We start from the raw sequence: 18,206 nt of genomic DNA, 5'->3' as shown, positions 1-18,206 counted from the left end.
CGGCCCCGACTCCCTCTCCCCTGACAATGCTTCGCATTGCTCCCTCTGCAGAATCAAGCATCCTTCCTTTGTTTAGATCGCTATCTGTCTATCTCTCTGCCCGTGCCGATCACGACGTTTGGCTGGCGTGCATCATTTCCCCCTCCGAGATACCGAGTTCTTCGGTTCGTTCCGCTTGCTCAGGCGCACGTTTCATTGCTGCGGCGAACGCCGCGTTGCTCGACCATATGGCTCGGCGCTCACCGCGTCCGATGCGGGGCGCCTAGTAAGTGATGGCTGCCCTGTAGCCTTACATCCCTTGGCGGGTCGACAGGAACGCTGTCGCGTTCCACTCTTGAAGGCGAAGCTTAAGCGTCCTCCATTTTTTTATTGCGAAAGCAATACTGCTTGCACTTTGGGCCCATCGGTGGTCGTGGCGCCTCCTTACACAGCTGCGCATGTAAGATGACGTCACACGTGACCGTGTGACGTCACGCCAGACCGAGAGACGGGGCCCCAGCTCGCGGCATCGATGGCGGAGGCGAAGCCTTGCGCGCCGCTGCAGCGGCGCTACCGAGAGAGAGCGCCCGCTGGTGTGCCGTCACGCCAGACCGAGAGAGGGCGCTCGCTGGTATGACGTCATGCTAAGAGGATAAATGAAGCTACAGCTCGGCTTCACGCAGTGGTCGGTGCGCTGCCTTGCGCTATGTTGGATGATGTATAGCCATATGTTTAACAAAGGGCAACCATGTCTACACCATCAGCCGAACCAAGGCACAGCCAAGGGTATTGCTTTCGCAATCTTCCAGGCTTAACCAAGCTAAGCCTTCAGCCAATTTTTTCTTTCGTTCTTATGTTTTTTTATTCCCCTCCTTCGCGAAAAGTACGCTGTCGTTGTGCCCATTCCGATGGCAATTGCCAACCTGCTTTCGCCCTTCTTTTCCCTTTCGTCGATTGCCTACATCTTTGCAAATCTGACTGTAGTAATAACTGGGGTCAAATTTATTGGTACCGTATTTATTACCGTAGTACTTATTATTATTTGTGACAGTCTGGTCATGTAATCGGCCTGTTCCACTTGGGAGTCGCTGTGGGGCGTGCTTCAGCGTACACGTGTATCCGCTTCAATGTGTGCGGTTGCTTGGTTAAGATGTTTACCACAGGCGGTGTTAACCTAGAAGTCTGGGCCGGCAATAGCTCCGCCTGTTCTCCAGGCTCGCTTTCTATGTATGCAGCACTGGAATCTTTTTAATAATATTGCTCGAGCTTCGGCCACACAGAGCGCCAGCGGCCTTGCAGGGGCGATGGGCGGCGGGACCGGCGACAGTCATTGAAAGTGTGGGCAGGTGGTGCAAGGCTCTTGCCAGTTCGAGTGTGTTGTGCTGCGCTCTTTTTTTTCTGTAGGAGTGCCCTACGCAGCTACAAGGCCGCTTACACGCCGTGTGGTCAAATAATATTAAATAATCGCAACGGTCGACTCTGTTGCTTACCCGACGCAACTTGAATTTTTTTTCTGAGAGCGAGAGAGAGGAAGATGCCATAAGGGAAATGCAGGGAGGCTAAACAGGTTGAGCCCGGTAGGCTGCGCTGCGCTGGGAAATGGGGAAATGGAATTGAAAGAGGAAAAGGAAGAGAAACGTGCACAGTTTGCACTGTTAAAAAGACAAGCGTTCATTGCGGAGTCACTGACAGGCGGTCATAGAGGCTGGTGCTTTTCAAGAAAGGCAGCAGCGTCTTTGTGACCTTGCACATAGCGGACGCACGAGGCAATGGGCGCAAGATCTCCTCGGCGGAGGGGCTGTCATCTAAGTGCTCCAAAGCTGCCCGAAGGACACTCCTCTCATCTTTGTAGGTACGGTAGTCACACAGGAGATGTTTGGTCCTTTCTTCGACACCACATGTGCTGCATTTGAGACTGTCTGCCATTCCAGCGAGGAATGGGTAGGCGTTTGTGAAAGAAACTCCTACTCGCAGATGGCGCAGTAACGTTTCTTCACAACGGTTATAACCAGGCAAACGTTGTAAGCTCGTATGCGGGTCCATGGCATATATACATTGGTTGGTGAACTCTGGCATATTCAATTTTCTAACAAAAATGGGCAAGACCGCTGAGGTGCCGCACTGTATCCGTTCTCGGCAATGGTATCGAGGTGCTTTCACGTTCACCATGTGTCTCAGAGCAGCTTTGCCGGCGCTTTCATTGGCAGTAATGTTGCAGTGCCCAGGTAGCCATTGAAATACAATGTCATGGCCTCTGTCCCCCGCTGAATGGTAGCGTAACCGTATCTCTGCCACCAACTGTTCACGTGCGCTGCGGTGCAGAGCTGACACGAGTAAATGCAGGCTGCCTTTGATTCACAGAATATAGCCCATTGAATTGGTGACTGCTGATGCAAATATAGCACTGCACTACGGAGGGCGGAAACTTCAAGCACTGTCAATGTTGTGACGTGGCTCATCTTGAACTTTGTTCATGAGCATAGCAAAGTTTACCCCCAAAATATAATTTTCTTTCCATTTTCCTGTTTAGTGGCACCCTCGGCGGTGCCATTTACGGGACAACGCCAGACACCAGGAAATGGGGAGGAGGTACCCTTAAGAGCAGTTGCCGAAAGACGTAAAATGCTACAGAAATTCTTAGAATTATCTACTAATGCGTAAGTGCCCTTTAGCTCTGCTACTACTTCCCTTTTTCTTACTTATTTAGTCAGCTTATGCATGTCTACCCATCGCTACCAATCATCCACTGTTACGCTACTATATCGACGACATGAGCTAACTTGAACAAATACGCATTTATCTTGCAGATATAACGCCGTCACAACCGTTTTCTTTTTCTTTCTTTTTTTGCCACACCGCAGCTTTTCTTTGTCCTTTTTTCTTACGAATCTGACTCGGCGATAGCGACGTCACCAGTATTTTTTCTTCTTACGCTGCAAATCATCTACTAGCTATTACACTGTTATAACGATTACATGTGTTACCTTGTTTAATTTCCCTTCTATTAAGGCCTTGACGCGGCGACGGCAACATAACGAGATTTTTTTAACGTAATGTGGCTCACACAGACATCTGCCTGCCACGCCGAGGTCTATGGTTCGAAACCCAGTCAGGAGCATTTTTCTTTTTTTATATATTTTCGAAAGCTGCCAATCATCTACTATTACACTATTATAACGATTACACTTGCTAACTTGGACAATCACGCATTTATCTTGCATATAGATGAAAGGTGTCACCGGACAGACAGATTTTTCTAGGATACTCACCAATGGATGCTTACGCATGAAAAAAACAAACTCATGTGTGAAATGTGTCATCGGCGTTCTGCATTGCATCACATTGTAATAGAGACGTGCTATGTTGCACTGCTGTGTGTTGGGCGTCTTGGTATTCAAACTTGGATAACATTTTAGCGCTGGCAAGCAATGCCAGAGAGGAGACGCAGACAGCACGATGCGCTGAATTCCATATTTTTTCGGGAACATCCGCCCTTTTATATACCATGCGCTAAAGCACTATTCTTGCTCAACGCGTCAAAGTGCTCTTTCCAAAAATTCTGTATTTTTATCAAAATGGACGCATTCCTTACACAGCTTTCGAGAATCCGCTTGATAGTGGTTGCCTACATAATTTTGCGCACATCCTTATTTTTGCGCCTGGCAAGAATCACACAATCATGGTATCTTCGACTGGTCGCCTGTACGCCCCGAAGCAGAGTCGGGTAGATCGGGCGTTTCCCGAGCTCAGAGGTAGAAGACAAGCGCGCAAGCCGAACGTGCGACTCGCTCTCGGAGGAGGAAATTGCCGATGCGAAACCACGTGACTACTGCCAACATCCGATGATTCGTCTATCCAAAGCTCCCGGTGCTGCCGGAAAAACCGGCGGACGTGCCGGCGGGACGAGCGTTCGTCGAGACGCCAGCATGCAGTGGCCTAGGTTGCCAAGGTTACGGTGGGCCGTCGCCAACAGCAGCGACGCGGCGCTGCGATGACGTTTCAATTAGAGTCACTAGAAAAAATTTCAGAGTACCGCAAAGGTCGGGATTTGACTGGCAACACTGAGCGGCCACCGCCATACACCTTCCAAGCCGACTGCGTCGCGGGAAGGCCGCTGTGTTGGAAGAGCTTGATATTCGGCGACATATCGGGTTGAGTGTTTACTGAAGTACAAATACTTTGTGCCCGGAGATAATGGTTGCCAAGAACGAAAAGGACATGTTATTTTGGCGATGTTATCCAGCCGGTGGTTGTTTTGCACGCCGATCGTGTTTACACCTGGAACTGTGCTACGATTGCGGGCAGCAGCTTAGCGCTGCTATCGCGAGCTTATGCACGCGTTTTTTTTTCCCTTCCGCGGAGCAAGCTACGAAGAAAACGTTTCGTCACTTCGAGCCGCAATGAGGCAAGCTTGTGCTTTTGGGCATGAATATCGAGGACCGCCGTCGGCTTCTACTGAATGTTTCCAAGCAGGACGAAACACCCGACAGTGTCACAGGTACGTACGTTCACTGTGTAATTTCACAAGCTAAATCGGATACATTTAATTTAGTTTGTAATCCGATACCGCGCGTTCTCGACTCTGCCGGGCGACTTCGTCCGCCGTATACGCACGACACATTGCGACTGCCGTGTGCGCATCGGTGCTTGGCCGTGATCGTAAGACGATCTGTGCACAGCAGGCGTAAAAACCAACTGCGATGACCATTTTGCGCACTAAATCTTGAGGAAGGCCAATATGAGCCATTTGTGTGATTACAGCAGCTTATATGTACTTCTGTACACTGATAATGAGCGAGAGTTTGCTACATTGCGGTTTATGAACGCGGCTGTCTAGTGCGTTCATGAGCGGCTACTCTTCTCAACTGATTTATGACTGTTTTCTTAGACTACCAGGAATTGCTGCGTGTAAAAAAAGAGGCAGGAACGCCCGCTGATGACGCAGCACTTTTTTTTCTAAGTTGCATGGGCGATGTATAAAATTATTGTGCTTTTAGAGCGGTTTATGTGACATGCATAGTGACAGAGTGAAACTAAAGCTACTGGGTGTTCTGTTGTTTTGTATTTCTTGTTATGCATCAAGCACAGCATTATTTGGGTATGCACCGTAGCATTTCAACATAAAACATATGTATGTTGACTTCAGTTCATTGCATGCGCTCGGCTTACAAGCTCAAAATTTGAAGCATGCGTTTTGAATATCACCTGGCCGTTGGTTTCAGGCTCAAAATGCGTATGTATGAATGAGCAAAGGATAAGTGTAAAAAAGGAAGTATCAAGGGCCTCCTATTGACCAAATTTTAAGAAAGGACTGCAATGTGTCAGATTCTGCAGTCTTGTGTGTAGGTGACCAAAGGAAAATAAATCAAAAGATGAGTTACTTGATATTACATGCATGCAGTGTTGGGTAATATTTTCTTAAATGTCATGTGTATAGGTCAGTTTCATTTGTAATGTACATCCAGGTACAAATCGCACATTCAATGAAAGCAAGGCAGTAAACAATATGAGTGCTTTGTGTGCGGTAAGCGATAGCCACCTTGCACACATTTATTGACATATATAACATATACATTGCACTTTCATTTTCCCGACCACAAGCCTACGGCTTTAGTCGTGAACAAAGTCGAACTTTGGGCTAGTTGGCAATAATTTTTACAGAGATACCTGCCGAATAAACAAAGGACGGGGAAAGAAGGATGGCACAAATGCAAACAGACAAAGAAAGCTTTTATTTCAGAGGCATACCCAAGGAGACCAACATGTCGGTGCTCACCGATGATGCAGAAAGCCTGTTTCAGAAATTGTGCAGAGAGTATAGATGACCCACTGTCCTCAGTGCCACAAAAGAACAGCAGAAAAAGGAATTTCAGATTTTGCCCTGCTTTCACCATATCTCTCTGTTCCCAAATGGTAGCAGAAAAATTCAGCACAGGCGTAATCTTCACACGCTCCCACTTCCCGCACAAGTTGTCAAGCCTTTACACACTTTTCAGCTGAAGTATGGTGAAAAAACTGGTTTGTGATATGAAGCATACCACCAAGCTTATTGAATGTGCAGCACTCATGGTTTGCAAGATATCTCTGAGCTGTAGGTCTGTTCATATAGGGCAAACTGGTCGTTTCCTAAACAACTGACGAAGAGAACATGGTGCTTCACTTAACAAAAATAATGCTCAGTATGTCTGTTTGCACTGTAAAGCTTGTAGTTTTTATCTGCTGTACAGAAACACAGAAGTCTTAGGACGATTAAAAGACAAGTTAGCTAGGGAGATTCTTGAGGCGCCTCTCATTCACAGGTTCAGAAGAGACGCATGTCACTGATATATCTGGTGTTGATTTTCTTCAAAGAGCACTTAGGTTACTTAATTCTAGATAATATAGTTTTTTTACGTTTTAAGGTGAGGCTTTAATCTTGTTTTTAATTTTGCTACAAGTATGAAGCTTTCACCTTCTTTGCTTTTGGTGGTTTTTGCTGTGATACAAATTTTTTCATGTAATCACAAAACATCATTCCTGTTTAAGTGTAGTGGCTGGGCGCACACATTGCTTTCCTTAATGCTGTTGTCAATTCAAGCTCATCCCGTCTTTCCTTCATCATCCTGTATTTCCGAGTAAAGTCTCCCTGTCAAATGTGATCATGAAGCAGGCACACCATGCAAACTTAAAAAATGGGCAGACTAAGACACTTTGGCACCTAAAAACAAAGTGCACGTAAGTGAGTTATAATGCTCTTTTTTTCTCTTTATGGCACATAAGGCAAATGTGCTTATGCTGAAGAGACTTGGAAGTGTAGGTACACCTGAAGTAGAAATTAAGAATGGCTTAGTTTTGCTCCTTGCGACTAACAAACTGCCTGCAACATCCATCATGTACGGAAGCTACAAGTTCTGAAGCCTAATGAACTTTATTATTTCTTTTTTCGGATTTATAAACATAGCTTTAACTAAGCTTCAATGTGTGCGTTGCTTGGAATGTATCACAATCTGTAATTACTGTGCTAGCAAACAAGTTTCAGTTGCAGCGCCAATCATCACAATGGCAGTGAGGTGAAGCGAATGCCCCTGCTGTTGCGCCCTCGGGCTAAGGGGGGTAATCATTGACTAAAGAATAAATAGTAGTTATGGTGGCAGCAACTGCATTTCTTTCATACATTAATTTTTGATGGCACTTCAGAGGATGCTTTGCTATCTGTGAAAAGCTTTCAAAAAGCCCACGGGATCAGCAGATACAGTTTGAGCTATGAAATTGTCTACCTTGTCATAAATTAACTACTCTGCATTACTCTGCAGCTGAATGGCACCGACAGAGACACAGGTAGCCAACGGAGCACACGGAGGTCCTCATCTGGCACCACTGGGAAGGCACAGCATTACACAAGAAAGGAACCCTCTTACAACTCATAAGAACGGGCGCTGGTGACTGGTGCCAGAACCTGCCCCACAAGCCTTGTTTCCTAGCAAATATGCAGGTGAGCCAGCTCCTCTTCATCCGCATGTTCCAAGCAAACAGTCATTCAAAAAGTATACATCACTGACCTCACCTCCAGAAGCAAACACGTTTGTTTCACCTACGGAACACACTGGAGGCTGACACCACTAGTGTGGAAAATAAACAAAGTAGAAGCGCTGCAAACAGCACATGCAAGACTAGAAACACCTATCACCCCTGCAGTCATCTTGAACAGCAAGTGGAGTTTGCTGTACAACACAAAGATAACAACTACCCAGTACTGACAACACCATTTAAAAGTACCAACTCTCAAATAGCAACACCATTAGCGTGTACGAACAAACACAAAATGAATTTTGTATATATGACAATGAAACTGCAGGAGCATGAACACCAGAAAACACCGATTGCACACTATCTCCTTAAAACCACAGCAAAGTCTGATTTCATCCTTCTGCGGAATACAGAAAATAGCTTTTGAAGCTGCAAAGCCTTACATACAAGCCATAATAAGCCGAGTCGGCCAGTACTCTCATCCTAAGCACGGACTAGAACAGCTGCTCAAATACACTCGACATTTTGCACGATGGTCTTATATGCAGCATCAACCACCACACAAGTATGAATGTGTGCTTACAACCCTCCTAAACAATGCAATCCAAGAACATTTAAAACGCATCAAACTGCTTGAATAAATTTTAAAAATTCTGTACCATGCATACAGCTTCTACACACAAAAACATAAGAGCAACCATAAACAGCACAAACTGGGTTAAGTGCACAAAACTCCAGCAGGCAATTTTTTCCCCCATAGTGCAGCAAATTAGGCATTAGTGGAATGGCTAAGAGAGACTAGACAAAGAGCCGCAGGCATTCAATATCTGTGCCATCCGACTCCCCTAACACAGACTTGGTCAGGTTTTAAAAAAAGCGGAACCAGCTTGCAGTGATGAGCCAAGAGTCCAAAATAAATAAGCCAGAAAAAAATAATTAAATATTGCAAACTGGAATAATGTCTTCTTTGCCTGACTCTGGAGGCTGAACTCAGCATGGAATATCATATGTGACAAAATTCACACCAAACATACATGGTAGTTGTTAGTAGAGGACTATGAACACCTAATATTGTTCTGTGTTTTCTTGTGTCAAACGATGCGTTACAAAATAGAATACATGGGTTACCGGGCAGTATTTGCCTACAGTGCTAAATAATTTATAATGGATTTTCTTCTCTCATGCTGTTTCTGTTTCATCGACGAACGACTGATGTCAAGCTCATGTGTTGGTCACGTGATCCACTAAAAAAAACTAACAATCATTGATGTGTAGTTATAATTTACTGCAACATTTAATCCAACCTTTTCCAAGACCTGGAATGACAAAAAATGACCTGTCAGCGATTATATTAGTTTTTCTACAAAATCACGTGACGAAAACATCAACTTGACATCACAGTCGTCGTTCGGTGAAACTGGAATAGCGTCATGAAGAAATTAAATTGTTAATTATTTAGCGGTTGTACGCCAATACCACAGGCTGCTCCATGTATACGAATGTCTAACACATCGTTTGAAACAAGAAAACATGCAAGCAAAAATTTGTCGTCTATAGTCCTTTAAGGGTACTAAAGACAGTGTATCAAGCCCATATTACAAAAACATGTCGGCCTTTTCAGCCTGAGACATACAAAATGTGGAATAATGGTAACCCACTGTCAACTCTTAGTACAGTGCAACAGCATATTGATATGGACACAGAATTTAAGAATGGTCTAGCTCTTGAAGCATAAAGTTACAGCTCACTTCACGTTTGAAATAGCTGCACGCATGCCAACACTTTTTGATCCGCACTTAGAGTTTTGTGCTGCTTTCTTTTGCAGCATTTCATTTTTTGCACGCAGTGCAAAGCGCAGCCTACACAACAAAAATTCATGCACAACTTTGTCTGCAACATTGTGACATGCAGGAAAGACAGTGAACGTGGGCTCCACGGCTGCAATGAGGGTTCTGACCTGACCAACGTTGACTTTCCCCATGACAAGAGACTCTTCATTCACCCTGAAGTATGTCTCCACACACTCAGTGAGGTGCATAATATTTTCGGATGGTGTGCAAAGAGATTGCTTGTCTGGAATGTAGTTCTTGAGTGCCAAAAACCTGTTTTCATTCTTTGCCGGCTGAACCAATAAAGTTGTGCAACTCTCGCAGAGCTTGTGCTTTTTCATGATGTTGCGTGCCACATAACCAGCGACATACTGTAGAGACTGTTGTTCTTCAGGCTCAAGGTCTCCTACTTCCTCTGGCATATTTATGTTATCTAGTTCTTCAGCCAAATCAGGTCGGGAGGAAAGAAAATCTGTTAGCTGAACAGAGTCATCAATGTCGTAAGAGCCATGCCTGCTTGGCTTGAAGAATTGTGCCAGGACAATGACTCTTAAGGTATACTTGAATTCTCGTGCCCTGGGTACGGGCGTCTTAACTCTTATTGTGCTAAATAGGTTCTCGAGCGCGTCTTGGCAGAGGCGACTCAACAGCAGAAATTTCAGAGTCTTGCTTTGCACATACAGTTTGCGTAAGTTCAGTGCAGTTGTAGTCGTTATTATTATGCCGGCCTGGACAGGCTTCCATGCTGCATTCGTCTTTCCTTTGTCAATGATGCGGAGGTTCCTGAAGACCTCCATGAAGTCAGTCAGGAAGGTCACAGCTTCCTTTCCCTTTTCAGGGCAGAGGTCGCTCAACGCCATGGTTGGCGTCCGAGATGTCATGAGGGAAAACCACTTGAACACCTGGTCCACGAACCATGCTGTCGTAAGGGCCTCTTCGTCCATTTTGCCCTGCTCGACCAGAAGCCGTAGGGCAGATGCTACTGCATGGTTAAATACAGCATATGCTGTGCCTACATTCATTTTTTCATAATGGCTGGGATTTAAATGCTTTGACTTCAGGCGTGGAGCAAGCTTCAGGCTATGCTTCTCGTCGATCTCACATAGCTGCTCTAGGTACTTCATGGAGACCTGCAGAAGCAGCAAATGATCATTGTCATTTTGCATGTGTAGGCTAATGTAGCATAGTGTATGTTTACAGGTGCCTGCCTCTCATGTAATGCCCTCAAAAAGGGACTCTTGAGTTATATGAATAAATAAATGAAACTGTAAAACCATATTTGTATTTATTTAAGCTGAATCCTATAGATGCTTCACACTGAAGTAAATAATCTTCATTGCAGAAGCAAAAGTTACAACATTTTCCAAATAATTAAACTCCATTGTGCACGCTACGTTGTGAACAGCAATGTAAGATGGTGTGAGACTCGGCAACTTACCTCATTGGATGGCAACTTGTTATTCCGCACCGTGTCGTCGTCTAGAAGGATTCTTTGTTGCCGAACCAGGTGCCCGCGCAAGTTCTTGAGCAGGTGGGGTGCGTCCGCAAGGAAATGGAGGCTACGGTCGTTTCCACATGGATGGGGACAGCTGGTCCTTGGACGACCATACTTTGTGGCCATGATTCCATGCAGCTTCCAGATGGCTTGATTTCCTCCACCCATGTCTGAAGTAATGCAGTCCACTGCTAGACCGATGCTTTCACTGCGCCTGATGATTTCAAATAGCAAGTCCAGTACCTTTGCTGCATCAAAGGATTCACCTGAAATGAAAACAAAATGCTGAAACCTTTCATTTATTTTGCACATTTCACTCATTGGGATATGCATACTGATGCTGTATTTATTGCATTATGCTTCTATTAGTGGTGCCTCTCACCCGCTCCACACTTGGCTGGCGCACAGCCAACATGGCAAGGCGCAAAGCCAAGTCGATAACCGCCTTGCTTCATTTTTTATGCTACATTCTTTCACTCGTCAGCCGCTTAGGAGGTTTAGCAAGCAAGCGACGACAGCGTGTCACCAATGGTCATCACTACATATAGCTACGTAGCATTCTACACAGTACTGACAACTCATTTCAGCTTTATTCTGTGGATTGTCATTGCCTGTGACCCTAGGTGGTCTTAACCGACACCAACTGCATTTTCTGTAAGCCTCCCCTATGCATTAGCTCGCTACCATCCAAGAAAAAGTAGGCAGTTCAGTAAAGATTCTAGGAGGAATGTTGCCACTCTGTGTTACACATCACTGGCACGCAATTCTTCAGGAATTGGCCAAACAGTCTCTGCAGTTATGCGCATAAGAAAAATGAAAACATTGTGTTGTTCCCAACTTTACGTGCAAAAATTCACTTAACACTAACTTTCAACTGCTACTTACCTGTGAAATGATATGCGACGGTCTGCTTCCATCTTGATGCAATTCCGCCAAGCATAAAAACCAAAGCATGTGTCGCCAGTACAGGCTCTGCACTTGGGTCCGAGGAGGGGAGAGTAGGGCGGCCTGAGGGATAATTCAAGAATGCTTATTTGGGGCATAGCAGTGCAGAGCTGTCCAGTATATATCATAAAGTAAGCATGCAGTGTGCTTTATTAGCACAGGAAAGCATCAAAAATAGAAAAACAAATGATGTTGCTGTGCTGGGTTTAGTAGCACATAAGCATCTAAGCCTGTCATGTGCCAAGCTTAAGTGAGTTAAGTTGGACACCACTTTGATAACTTTGTTTATAAGGTATAACAGGTTTCATCGAAAACTACATAAATATAAGATATCCCAAGGATGCTTGAATGGCTTTCTGTGTGTACCTATGCACACACATTTAGTCATTAACGCTTAGATATTCAAATTAGAGCAGTTAAATTAGTTGCATTAATTTTTTTCACATCGCTAAATTAAGTATCACATGCCAGTGCTCATTACTGCATTGGTTTTAGCTGCAAGAGAACTACGCTGCCTGATATGTAAACGGCAGACCACATTTGTTTTTGATGAAGCCTTACCGATGACAGAGCGTGTTGTAATATCATAGTCCAAACCAGGCGTCAGTTGGATTTCGTCCAACATTAGGACTGCATAACGCTCTTCAGAGTTGAATGTTGCCACTTTTGATGCTAAAGGTGGAAACACTTCCTCAAGAATACCTAGAATGACAAGAAAAGAGCCTTTTATTATGTTTGATAGCTTTAACACTAGCCCAAGGGTATTGCAGAAAGCATAGTTAGAGTGTATCTTTGCTAACAAACATGCGTCCTGGAATGATCACGGCTACTTTTCTTTGAAATTCAAAAGTACAAGCTTCAGCCCAGTCGTTTCAAACAACCTCGCTTGTCACTATCAGAGCCTTTATAAAATCTTATCTAAAAAGATGAGTGCAAGCCTCCTGCTGCCGCCCAATATTTCTAGCTATGCTTGCTATGTGATCATCAGTGAAGTCAGTAGCTAGTCTTGAGTCGCACCTGCAATGTGGAAAATGTTTATTATGGAGCTGCAAACATTACTGCATACCTGGGGTAAACTTGATATCTTCAATATGTTTTTGAAGAGTGCGTTCAGCAGGGAGCGGCCACCCATTACCTCTCAGGTATTCATATCCTCTTCCCCCACAGGCAAGTCGGACCTTCAGAGACTCCTGAATTGTCTTCTGAGTCCATGATGACCCTCTCATTGTTCCCTTTTGCAGGACGCGGAGCTGATCTTCTGCAAGCAGTCCACTAAATGATCTTCTCAGGGCGTCACACTCCATTTCCACCCTCGCACGCTTTTTTCTTTCCAAGTTAAGTTGGCGCTTCAGTGTGTCAACTTCATTGAACATGTTGGGAGATGCATCCTCTTGAACATCTGAGGTTTTTGGCACTTCTGTTGCCACATCAGCAGATCCAGTATGCTCCTGTTGCTCTTTTGAAGAGTCCAGACCATCTGCTGTGCTGTCAGCAGCTGCAAAAGTTTTCATAGTGATTTTTTCGTTTCAAACACTTTTTGTGCCCAGACATGCAACCACATTACTTGTAAGTGCTACACTTAAAAGAGCAGTGCCAATGAAATAGTTGAGGTTTCTCTGTTTGGTCACAGTATCAGGCACCGATTCAAATCATTAAAAAGTTACAAGATCAATGCCAGTATACATTCAGGTACGAAATCATCCATTTTGCATTATATGTGGCTACATGATAACCGACCAACAAAGCACTGCTGCAGTGTATGTATGAAAAAAAGTTTCATTTGAGGAAAAATTACCTATTAGCAAGTTTTCCCCTTCAGGTTCAGCCTCTTCAGCCAAGTTGTTTGCTGGCGAACTAGGAAGACGGGCGAATGGTGGCTTTCTGGTTTTCTTTGGCACACGGTGTGCAAAAATGCTTGGCACAGCTTTATACTTTAGCCTCTTCTTCCCATCCACTCTAGGCTTCTCAAAGTCTTCAGCACAAAAGTGGTCCTGCAAATGTTTGTTGTATGGTTAGGAGTGTGATGCTGGTCACAGTAACGCTGGCTGCCCAAGGCGGCTGCCAGGGCTTTATTGAATGAAGCTGTTCGAGACATGTGAAATAAGAAAAAAAACATGGAAGATAGCTGTAATAATAAGTTGAAAGACCCAACTAAAGAGACGAAGAATACGTTATAAAGTTATCAAGGTTTACAAGTTTACACAGTGAAAATTAAAATAGCTCAATTGGGATGTAAACGCGCACGTGACCGCAAACACGCAGCTTCAAGGATTGCTAATATTCAACCCATTTCTATTTTTCTACCAGTGCCAACACAACTGCACAGAAAGCAGCCGTTATGTGGACGCACGACATGCACTGACCATGTTTTTATTGACTGCGATCGTCACAATTTGCGAAAAACAAGTGCCATATGGGTCGAGTGACTCGAAGCGAGAGCGTGCTCACGTGCGCGGGGAAATCATGCGAGTACCTGGTGCACGTGAGGACGCGGAATTCTCGCGCGACAAGTGTGCCTTCGCGTGCCACGAGCACGGAATAACCACGTGTGTTGAGCAACAAAAGCGTACCCGCGTCAAGCGTGCAAGGCGCGAACGATCCCTACAATGAACTCCTATTTTCGTAGCATCGCTAAAACCGCGTGCACTTCGCTTAAATATCTTCTAAAACAGCGCCGAGAAGCACAAGCAAGGTGCACTTACCTCGCACACACGGGTGTTTTTTGTAGGCTTGAAGTTATCCCGGCCGATTCTATGTAGCCAAGCAGAACGACGCTCTCGGTCATTTTTTCCAATCGGAATCGAGAAAAAAGTCTTTCCAGACTCGGTTCGGTTGCTGCATCCGAAGGCACAGCAACCAGGCATGATTTCTTTAGTCAAACGCGAGCGCTACAATCTGAACACAAATAACAAACGTAGGGAACCTGCGCTGCCTGCGCTTTAACTCAGGCGGCCCGCCCGGCGCTTGGAAGGTATATGGCACCCCGGAGGTCACATGGTACGGTTGGGCCAATGAACGCGGCGGCGGCGCGGGGAAAACAAATGCGGTACTCTGAAATTTTTTCTAGTGACTCTAGTTTCAATCTCGATGACTGCTCCGACGACAGGGCTCGGAGCGCCTCAGAGCGCTCTAAGACAGAGGAAAGAAATCGAGAAGAACCAGCCGAACGCGGGGCGCGCACCCTCTTTCAACCAGCCGAAGACAACGCCGCTCGCGAGAGCGCTCCAGAGCACTCAGAAACGACCAGCCGAAGATAGCATCAGTAAAGGCTCGCAGCCGCACTCTTGACAGCCAACAGACAGATGACCGCGACGGTAATTCTTTACATTAAGACAATGTTATTTCAGACGGTCATTCGAAAAACTAAATTCTGGGGTTTTACGTGCCACAACCACGATTTTATTATGAGTCACGCCGTAGTGAGGGACTGCGGGTAAATTTTGAGCAGCAGGGGTCCTTTAAGCTACCCCCAATGCGCGCTACACGGGCGTTCCTCCAAATGTTCAAATGACGCAATTTTGTAAATACACGATCAGTTGGAAGTAAGCGCTTGTGTTGTCTACTCATCACTTTGTCCTTGCTTGTGCGCGCTCGACCTTGATCTGCTATGCGTAACCAACTTTCTCAAAAGTCGGTGCTCTTACAGTGCTCAGGACCCGTTTTCAGCAAACTTTCTGCTACAGAAACCTGCAAGCTTAATGGGAACCCTGCTGCAGACAAACGTCCAGACTGGTTCATTAGGCTTGAGTAAATTTTATGATGGCATTGCCTAGACAGAAGTCGATAGTCGGGTGAAGTCAACAGTATTTTTCTTTTTCCTCGAGCGCGAATTTTCGAGCTTTAATTATGCATTCAATGTTAAACCATACGCCCCCTAAACCAAGCTCGCCAAATTTGCGTGCACTCAGTAATGTAGTGAATTTGTATTCGAGTTCGCCTGTATAGCAGTTGAACTGCACATCAGCCTGGCAACACTGACGGGTGACGAAGTAAAGCGCGTTCTGCATTGTCGATAGGTGGTGTCTGACAAATGACGATGTTAAACATTTCCGGCTCCTTTTTTTTTTATCTCCCTACCTGATATTCCTTCTGGCACCTTTAGTGCAAAAGGACAAGTCCTTTGATATATGTTTCGGTTACTTCTATGGAGTCGTCGCTGGTGGGTGTAATTAGGACAGCACCCTAAACACCAAAGAAAATTTCACCCTTGTTGGTTATGCAAACACCGTTCCTTCAACCTTTTTTTTTTCTTGTAACTATCTGGGATGTGTATACTCGTAAGCAGAACACCCTTAGTGTATCATCATTGCATCTTCGGTTCGCATTTTTGCAGAATGTTAAATGGGTGATATGTGCGAAAGAAAGGTAATCGTGGCTCCGCCTTCTCTTTTCTTGTCACTTCGCAAATCCATTATCAATTTTCCTTAAGAGTACTCTTCCAACCTAGCTTTATCGTGCGAGAAAGGATTTCTTGCCTTACAACCGCTGTACTATGCTTTGCATTTTGACTCTACTGTTATGTCATTGTCACATTTAACTTTTCAGAAACAACCAGATTTTGTAACCACCCTTAATTATTTTGATAGCTTTAGCTTACCGTGTTCCCCGGAGGTTTGCGCGTTATCACTTGCCCCGACCTTCGCCGCGCGCAGTTGTCTCACTTTCTAGATAAGTGTGAGAAGGGCGTGACGCATTTTGGGTACCCCAGTAAACACATCTTCGTTAGTTGTATCTTTTAGTTGGTTGCTTCACTAAAGCTTCTGTTTACATAGATTCCAACATGTGCGTTTGATATGGAGAATTCTTTTTTTAGATTGGAATGGGAACCTCTGTGTCACTCGAAAACAGTAACAACTCTTCGTGTAATATTTTTTTCCAACTTTTGCATGCGCCTGCAGTATTCGATGCAAGTGGGAAGTATCCGACGGGCGTGCTGCAAATTTCACGCGCTGACCTTGGCGCTTTCGACGAGTGTCTGGAGACGGTGGTGAGCGACAGCTCTGGGAATGTAGTCTCAATTGGCCAGTACTGCAACATCGAGTTTCCAATAAAGAAGGGCTACATCGGAGAAAAAGAGCTGGAATATTTTGAATCCATTTTCCATCGAAAGGTAAGATAATCGCTTTTCTCCTTCTGCGCATGTGGGAGGCGCGCTGTCTTTCAAAAGAAGAAAGTTTTTTGCTGTATACACCACTTCTATTAGCAGCTTCCGAAATGTCAATTCGCTAAGCGTACCACGTGGTACAAAGAAGCCCTTTCAGAAGCTAGTCTATGGGGGCCCATTTAGACCGCGCAACAAGTTGACCAAGGTTTTACGCAATTGCAGGAAAAATGTCTTATCCGTGGCCTTGTCGTATCGGACGAGCGAGAATTGTTTTGAAGCACTTCGTTGATGAGTTGTTGGTCAATAATTGAGCAGCCGTTCGTCAGACGGAATAACATGTCGGGAACATGGCAGCGTTATTAGAAACGGGCTCGCTTTGCACTTGCTTACTGCAGTCTTCCCAGACAGCAAGACTTGCAAAGGTGAAATTGCGCAAAAGGAACCTTTTCGTTGATGTTGCCACTATCAAGAGGTTTCTGCGGCAAATTGGCTTGTTGATTAGGACTGTCTAGCGGCTTGGGTAGATCCTAAATGACGAAGTTGGGCGCAACCCCATGCGTGAGAAGTGGGTGTTGCTGATAGCACATGGTGATATGTAGTGGGTCCTAGAATATAGTGTCAACTAAGCTCCGACCCACCATGGTGTTTTAGTGGCTATGGCGTTGTGCCGGTAAGCACGAGGTCGAGGGATCGAATCCTGGCCACGGCGGATAATGTCGACGGAGGCGAAATGCAAGAAAGCCAGTGCACCGTGTGCACGTAAATGAGCCCTAGGCGGTCAAAATTGTCCCCTATTACGGCGTACCTCGTAATAACTAGGGGTTTGGCGCGTAAAACCAAGAAATTAGAATTTTAGGAAAATCTGAGGACACTAAGTACTTTTTACGAGTGGCGAATGCGAAAGCATTAATGTCCAATTGAACGCCGCTGAGTCGTCCTTCGAGCTGCGAAGTCCTCGCGGGCAAACGAGCGCGTTGAGACACGCTTGTCGTGAGCTCGTGTCGCAGATAAGCCGGTGTCGTCGGCGGCTTTGGCATTGAGCGAAAAATCTGGGAAGGCAATTCATAAGTAAAAACAACTTGCAAGATTGGCTGCGTGGGAATCGAACCAGGGTCACCGGAGTGTGAGAGGGAGACGCTACCGCTCAGCCATGATTTCGATGGTTCGAGGCGGGACAAAAACGCCTCTAGTGAATGCGGCGTTGCCTTCGAAACATGCCGTAGAAAGCTATACTGCGGTGTATACCGGTAATTCTGAGCATGTAAATACAGAAGTCGCAGTTAAACGCGTAGTGAAATACGTTTCCGCTGCATTTCTTCTGTGCTTGTCGCACACGCAGAGCCATCTT

The 18,206-nt window shown here is 45.3% G+C and overlaps 1 long non-coding RNA gene across 1 annotated transcript; it reads right to left on the bottom strand.

The window, feature by feature from the left end:
• Positions 1-13,032: 13,032 nt before the first annotated feature.
• On the bottom strand, positions 13,033-14,824 carry LOC139048406 (uncharacterized). Its single transcript, XR_011507669.1, has 3 exons — positions 14,457-14,824; positions 13,550-13,745; positions 13,033-13,249 (listed from the first exon to the last, which is right to left on the bottom strand). It is a non-coding gene; the product is annotated as an uncharacterized lncRNA (long non-coding RNA).
• Positions 14,825-18,206: the final 3,382 nt, after the last annotated feature.

This window comes from Dermacentor albipictus, chromosome 8 (genome assembly GCF_038994185.2).
Source record: "Dermacentor albipictus isolate Rhodes 1998 colony chromosome 8, USDA_Dalb.pri_finalv2, whole genome shotgun sequence".
Taxonomy (NCBI): Eukaryota; Metazoa; Arthropoda; class Arachnida; order Ixodida; family Ixodidae; genus Dermacentor; species Dermacentor albipictus.
The sequence above is the reverse complement of the archived record's forward strand: the minus strand, read 5'-3'. Positions and strand labels throughout refer to the sequence as shown.